Genomic DNA, 8096 nt, shown 5'->3' with positions numbered 1-8096 from the left:
CTAAGTTCATCATTAAAACTTTTTTAAAAACAATTTTATGATAAATACGGATAGGAATGTTAGATAAGATTTGGTTAGGTAGATTAGATTGCATGCGTTAGTTACCTTACTACTTTTTGTCCTGCTGCTGAGGACAAGTGTGGAGCATCCAATAAAAGCCCTATAGTTGCATTGCAATCTGCACACCTTGTCATAACAAGTGTTACACTCCTACGTAAAAGGGTTTTGCTATGACAAATAATTCTTTAGTCTGTTCTAATTTGGTCCTTAAAGACCAAATTCCCGCCCGAACAATAAATACAACAAAAGGTAAGAGTTTACTTTGGGCAGAACAGTGATAGGTGCACATATACTTGAGCCTAATTTTATTAAATAGAAGGGGAAAGACGCTACTAAATGTCATTCCTCATTATCATAAGTAAGTTTTAGTACTATTTTGCTCCTTGTACTTAATAAAATTAGATTCAGGAGTGTGTGCACCTATCAATGTTCTGCTAAAAGTAAACTTTTGGCCAACAAAACATACTGGCATTAAAATGAATCCAGAATTGAACAAAAACAGGGTTAAGCTGAAGCATGATTTACAGCATGTTATCTAACACTGTCTTTAGAAATTTACAATACTTTCACAATAATTTATTTATTTATTTATTTATTTATTTATTTATTTTTTACATCGGATACCGTCTTTTTCCCAGTTGGTTTGTTGGTAGTAGCATGATGTCATGATGTCAATTTTTTTATCCAGCTGATGGCATACTTTTCTGCATTGAACGAGGTAATATCTGGTCCATTAACGTTTATGAAAATAATAAATTCGAGGGTTTTTACAGATAAATGGTTTCTAGTATCAGTATGTTGGAAGTTTAAGCTGGAAAAGCCTCTCCCACACTCTGCAGAAGAAACTGGAAGAACACTGATTTCCATGTTAAGATTTTGTAGATTTGGGCCAATATTAGATTTCATCTTATGCTCTAGAAATTCCTGCAGAATTTTGGCTGAATCATCAGAGGAAAAATTTTAATTCTTTTATTTTTTTATTTTATTTTATTTAATTTTTGAAATTTGCATTACTTCTTTGTTGCCGTTTAACTTTCTTGCGGACAATTCTTCTCGCATTGGATTGTAGCAAAACCTCGGCCTCATTGAATGTTTCGAGCGTATGTTATCTGCTAAACTCTTGCAATCTTATTTTCTGGTACTTCTCAAGAGAATTGTCTAAGGGTTTTGCCTGTGAGACTCCACAAAACTGAGCAGTTTCTTCAAAATGACGTAATTTTTCCATGTACATGCCCCTTTTTCTTTCAACGCTTTCAGAACATTTACAGTTTTTTCAATTTTGCTTATTACCTGCACAAGGGATGCAGACCTTTCTTGTAGAAACAGGTTAAGGATATGTAGAGGTTCCAGCGCATCTCGGATCATGGACTTTTCATAAACAAAGTTCCACTTACTGAGTTTTTCGTACAGATCTGAAAATATTGCACGCTGCTGAAAGCTTCTCTGCAAATTTGTAGAAGCTTCTCGAAAGTGTTCCACTAGCGCAGGGTTGAACTTCCGCAATGCTTCTACTGAACGGTATGAAGAGTCTAACCACTGTACATCAAAACTTTAGTAATATTATAGAAGCGAATACTTATTTCTCGTGATATTAATTCGATTTCTCTCCTGTTTTCGGGTACATTGAGTGAACACCATGCAATCGTTCTACAAGGCTTTGAAAATGAACCATATCTGAAATCGTATTTACAACGTTGTGAACAGCCAGTTCCAGCTTATAACTCATGCAGTGAAACGCAATAAATTGGTGTCTAATTCTCACTGGAGTAAAGAAACAGCACCATTTATTTCGCCTTGCATGTTATTTGCGCCATCAATACAAACTGCTATAAGTCTTCCCCGTAATACCATTTTGGAAAGATTCATACTTTCACATATTTTAACTATGGAATCGCAAATCTCTCTGCCTATTGTTACCTATAACTCAAATAAACCTAAAAATATATTGCTGCACACCTGATTAACTACAGTCCGGATATACACAATGAGAACAGATTTATGAGACACAGTGGAGGACTCGTCCATCATTAGCGCGAAGGGTTCATCGGAATTCGCAAGATACTGGGTCATTTTTCGTTCATTTCTGTAGCTGAAAAGTCAATAATATTTGAACACGTGACATTAGAGTAGAGAACTTGTTCGAGGTTCATTCCATTTATTTCTTACTATTTAATAAGATGCACGGTAAACGACAGATGATTTTGCGCAATAACATAGGCAGTTCTAAATATCACAGTTGTCTTTTTAACACGAATTTCATTCACAATTAACACGAAAGCCTCTTATTTGCTTACTTTGTGTACCGGAATTACTTGCCTTTTAATCGTCAGGAGCTTTTCCTTTATTAAAACATAGTCTAATATCCATTTCCTTATGTTCTTTTTAAGGTGCTTGTCAACGAAGAAACTATCAATTCACAACTTCAGTGACTGCTAACTAATAACTGAAAATGTTCTATTATTATTATTATTATTATTATTATTATTATTATTATTATTATTATTATTATTATTATTATTATTATTATTATTATTATTATTACCGTGCTACTCAGATCAAGTATGATAATCAGTGGTATCAGCTGCAAGATTTTTCTTCGGGAAACAATTAAACAAGACCAGCATAGCTCCCGACAATAAGCATACTAAAAAAGTAAAGAATTGTTACTAAAATATGGAGTTGAATTATTGTACTTTAAAACAGATTGTATAGCCTAAGAAAGGTGGAAAATATCTGCCCAGGCTGGGAAGATAGAATTAAACCTAGAGACAGGGAAACCAAAACTTAGAAGGGGGGAAATTCCCAGGCTTCCCTGACTACAAATAAATCCCTGCTCACTAGTGGAAACAAAAAGTACCTCAGCAGGGATCGGACCTAGATCTATAGCTTAGAAGGCGAGAACACTAATTACTCGCCCACGAGAAACATTGACTACATTACTAGTAAATAATTGCTATATGATGTAGAAGTAAGCTGGGAAATTATAAGTCTCAATTTAAGTCGTTATAGGGGAAATAGATACAATTAGGTAGCTGTATAAAGAGTTTTTTGTTGACTGTGATTTTATTCAAGATTAGTATCTAATGTAGTCCCCATTATCTTATATTACTGCTCTTAGTCTACTTGGTATTGAGTTAACTAAGAAGATGACATATTGGTGTCCCCATGCCACTTCTTTCTATGCATTAAAAGCTATCTCCCATAGCTCGTCAGATATCCTGCGTGGGTTGTCTGGCCAATTTTCCTGTAGAGTTCTAGTAACTTCTACCCATAGATTTTTCATTGGATTCAAGTTGGATGCTCTAGGAACCCAGTTAGGGAGAAAGTATTTTCAAAATAAATCTTGGAAAAGATCAATTACAGGATCCTTTTAGTCTTTTATGTGTAAAAAATTTTGGTTAGTTTTTTCTTATGTATATTTTACTAGTTGAAATGCATCTTCTTCGTGAAAAAAGGGAGGTCTATGAAGAATATTTGAAAGTTATGTTTAAACCTCCTCGCTCCCTTAGGTTCGAGGTGCAAGACAACATCATGTGTGGGGTTTCTCGGGGTTTTCTTGTTTTCGACCACATTTTCATTCCACCAATTCTTCCATTATCATTCACTTGCTTTAATCATCAGTCTCCCTTAGCCTAAAGGGCATAATCGTGGAACGTTAAACTCAAAGATTTCATTTTCGTACAATACTGTAAGAAGCAAGGAAAACAGAAAAACTGTTATACGTTTGTTCAATTTCACACAATAGAAATATAAACACTTGAACGTTTAAATTTTATTGCAGGAGTGCAGCACATGAATATTAGACATCGCTCGTGAATAAAAATGATTTCTTATTTAGACTTAAGTAGTTGGTATCAAATAAAAGGAAAGGTGTTCTTTTAAATGTACATATTTGAAATCATAGTTGCTGTAGAGAGTATGTTAATAGACTCCTCGTCTATTCTTTGATAAAGCTTAATTATATTTTCTCTTGGTCAATAAATAACCTATGAACTGGTCTACATAACCAACTAAGGAACGCATCTATGCAACGTGATTTCTTAAAAGGTCAATGTAATTCCCTAGCATAAATACTTTGATGATAATATGTTAATCCACTCTGAAGGCGGATGTAACAGATTAACGTTCAAATTAATCTGGATGAGAATTTGATAGTTATTGAAACTTGTAAGCTTCATGTCTTTCGCTGTAATAAGTTGTAACGAAATTTTGACCATTCATTAAAAGACAGTTACCAAAATTGGATTTTTATTCCAGCAAATCCTGACTGAACGAAGATACAGAAAAAGGTTTTCTGCGAAAAAGAACCCGTATACAACATAAACTATTTTGGTCGCAGCTTGGGGAATCCAGTCAGGTCTCTTCAGTGAAGTGAAGTTTTAAAGTTACAAGTTGAAAATTATCGTGACGTGAAATTTCATTTAAATTCATAAAAAGCATATTTTATTGTTTCGACAATGCGAAGTTCCAAATTTATTAGTCATTGAAGAGATCCAAAAGCTTTACGGATTGCAGTTAAGTTGTATTCTTGATACGAGGCAGAGAGTTAGCCTATACTTGAAAGTATTCGAACTAAGGACAACAATAGAAGACCCAAACAGTTTCCATTATCTTGAGTAAGGCTGGTTCCACATAAGATCACAACAGAGCGCTCTCTTCCATCCAGAATGAAACCAAGAATCTTCTGTAACCCGAGGACAGCTTATAATATCGCAGGATTCCCAAACAAGTACGAATTTTCTATTTCTTATGTGCTTTACAATTATTTTGGGCCACATCAAGGAAGACTGAGGTATTTTGTTTTCTTTTCCGTGGTTTGCGACAAAGATAAAAGAGGAACAGAAGCCAGTGAACCTAGCATAAATGACCGCCGTTCCTGTAAAGGAGAGATTATAGCTTTGTAACATCTTAATCTGGTGGCGGGGAAGGGGGGGAGGTGTTTATCAAAGATTGGAAGGTAATTAATATTTTTGAATCGTTAAATTGACAAGCTTACTAATTGCCTATGACCACATCTTGAGATAACGTTCATTCCAATTCAGAGAGTGAGGAGCAGCCAGAATATTGCACCATTTCTGAGGCTCTAAAACTCACAGCAGTTCCATTCAGTAGTAAAAGAGAAACATTGGGAGAATTTCTTTCTAATGTAGATGCAGCATTTGAATTATTTAATCCCGATAAACATTCAATCTTACTTAAATTCACTAAGGCTAAAATAACGCAGTAAATTATTAGTTAGAAATACTACAAAAACTTGGGAAGACGTCAAACAAATTTTGATTGAGGATTACTCTATTCGCTATACAATAGATTTCTATGCTTGTCAGTTCAGTGCAAAACAAAATAAGCCAGACAGCATAGTTGTTTGGCCTAGTAAAGTAGACATTACAGAGCCAATTGCTCGAAGCAGTAGCTCGAGAAATTGACGTTGAAGAGTTGTCTGGTGCTATGGCGCTAGTAGAGATTTTAGCTAAGGCCAGTTTTATGCAAGAACTTTCAAACAAACATATTCAAACGATTGTACGATCAAAATGTGACGACGAGACCTCATTGGGATCCGTTATAGAGTTGGTGTTAGAAGAAGAAACTCAAATAGCGTTTCAACGTGCTCATCCCTGTTCGAATCCATCAAAAAACAAAGAAAGACAATATTTGCTTACTGTGCAAACAACCAGGGAATTTTAAGCTTCGGCACCAATTAGCGTAAAAAAGTTCAATGTTTCTCAATCACATGGTTACAGGACGGTGTTTTGTTGCACCTCAAGTTAAGAAAGACTTGGTGCAAGTCCCGAGGGGCTTGGTTACGAATTCGAATGCGAAGGATTCGGAGTTCAGTCAATGTATGGTTGCATTACAAGTCGAGATAGACTTGATTCAAATAAAGAACATGAAATCGGTGGTCATCGTGTTTACAATGTTAATTGCTGTTGAAATGGTTGTTCTAATAACAATGTAGGAACAATGAAGTATTGTAGTAAGAGACAGGAATCTCGGTTCACAAATTGCATAAAACACACCAATCCTGACCAGGTAGGTCAAGAACAGAATAGAAGTTCTAGTAATATTCTGAATTCTGACTCCAATCCACGCTGTAACCAGGGAAACCACAATTAAGCGTAAATAAGCAACCGCTTTACGTAGAACACTTTTTTGAAGGTTGCATCGTACGAAATGAAGTTGAGAGTTGCATTGTACAAAATAAAAAGGAAGTTATAATACCTGTATTTGTTAAAGAATGAAAACAAACAGTATCGTTTGTAGAGGATACTGGTAGCGACACTAGCATTTTGTCAATCTATTTAATTCCAAGCAATTTTAAAAATGCAATCGATATCACACAGTCAGTTGGTTTACAAGAACGCAATGAAACAAAAATTAGAATATTGGGTACTCTAAGATTAACATTAGTTATCAAAAACGTAGAGTTACTCATATTTTTTACATAGTTCCTGAAATATGTGTTAATTCAGATAAGCAAATTTTAGGGCGTGACTTTTTGAAGAAAAGTAAAGTATGTGTCATGTTTTACTTCTTCTTCCAACAGTCTTTCTGAAATGATAAATCCAAAGATTAGTAGTTTAGAAGGCAATCTCGTGCTACACTATACTTATTGCATTCCAGCGAGATGTGAGAATTTTATTTCTCTCCCCACTGAATACGAAGGAGATGGAATTTTGGAAAAAAAGGATATAACAATAGAATTTTTTTCCCTCTTGTTTAACACATACTAAAGAGGATAAATGTGTAGCGAGCATAATTAATTTAAATGATATAGAACTGGAAATAATTTTAAAACCCGTGACGCTAGAAAAGTTTGACAAAATTGTATTTTACCCATTCAGACAAATGAAAATAACAAAACAAACTAAGTATCTAAAAGGAACATCATCTTTCGCGATTAGAAATGCTGCATAGTCGTTTAAGATTAGACAACTTAGGAAAAGAATAAAACATTCTTGAAATATGTGATGAATATAACGATGTATTATTCCTTCCTGTAGATAAATTAACAGCTACTCCAGCTGTAGAACATTGTATTAATCTTGATCCAAAGTGTGCAGGCACTACAATTCACAAAAAGTCTTACAGTGTGGCCGAATGTCACAAAAAGAATTAGAAAAATAAATCCAAGAATTATTGAAGCATGAAATAAGAAACTTCTCAATCTCAAAATCATTATCAATTTTTCAGGTTACCCTTTGGCTTAGTCACTGTTACAGCCCCGTTTCAAAGATTAATGAATACTGTGTTATCTAGTCTTGTAGAAACCATATATCTAGGCGATTGTGTGATATATTCTTCTACTTTAGAAGAACATAATACCAGACTCCCCGAAATATTGCAGAGATTTCGCGAAAATAATTTGCAATTGAGCATACAGAAAACGGAATTTTTGAAACTAGAATTAACTTACCATGGCCATGTTATAACGTGATGGCGTAAAATCAGAACCTAGATTAGTAGAAAAAGGAAAGTACTTTCCCATTCCAACGAATAAAAACATATTAAATAGTTTTGGGGCTTAAGTGGTTACTATAGGAAGTAAGTGAAAGATTACAGTTAAATCGCTCACCCATTGACTTCACTGTTGAAAGAAAATGTCTTTTAATTGGGGTCAAAAACAAGAAACAGCATTTGAGCTATTAAATAAAAATTAACAAACATACCAATATTACAGTACCCTGATTTCAAAAAGACATGTATAATAACAACAGAGCCAGTGGTTTTCGCTGCGGAGTTATTCACTCACAAGGTGAAATAGGTAAAGACCTTCCAGTGGTGTACACGAGGAAGACACTTAATAGAGCATAACAATCGTGCAGTTCCAATGAAAGAGAACTTCTTGCAATTGTTCGGGCTGCAAAAATATTTCGTCCATAAATATATGGGAATAAAGTTACATTTATGACTGACTGTCGTCCGCTCACATGGATGTTCCGAGCTCAAAACCCTAGATCAAGATTATTAAATTGAGATTCCAATCAGAGAAATTTCAATGTGAAATGGTGTACAAAAATGGAACATTGGTTACAAAC

The sequence above is a fragment of the Thermobia domestica genome, unplaced genomic scaffold (assembly GCF_964235325.1).
Source record: "Thermobia domestica unplaced genomic scaffold, izTheDome1.hap1.1 HAP1_SCAFFOLD_274, whole genome shotgun sequence".
Classification (NCBI taxonomy): Eukaryota; Metazoa; Arthropoda; class Insecta; order Zygentoma; family Lepismatidae; genus Thermobia; species Thermobia domestica.
The sequence above is the reverse complement of the archived record's forward strand: the minus strand, read 5'-3'. Positions refer to the sequence as shown.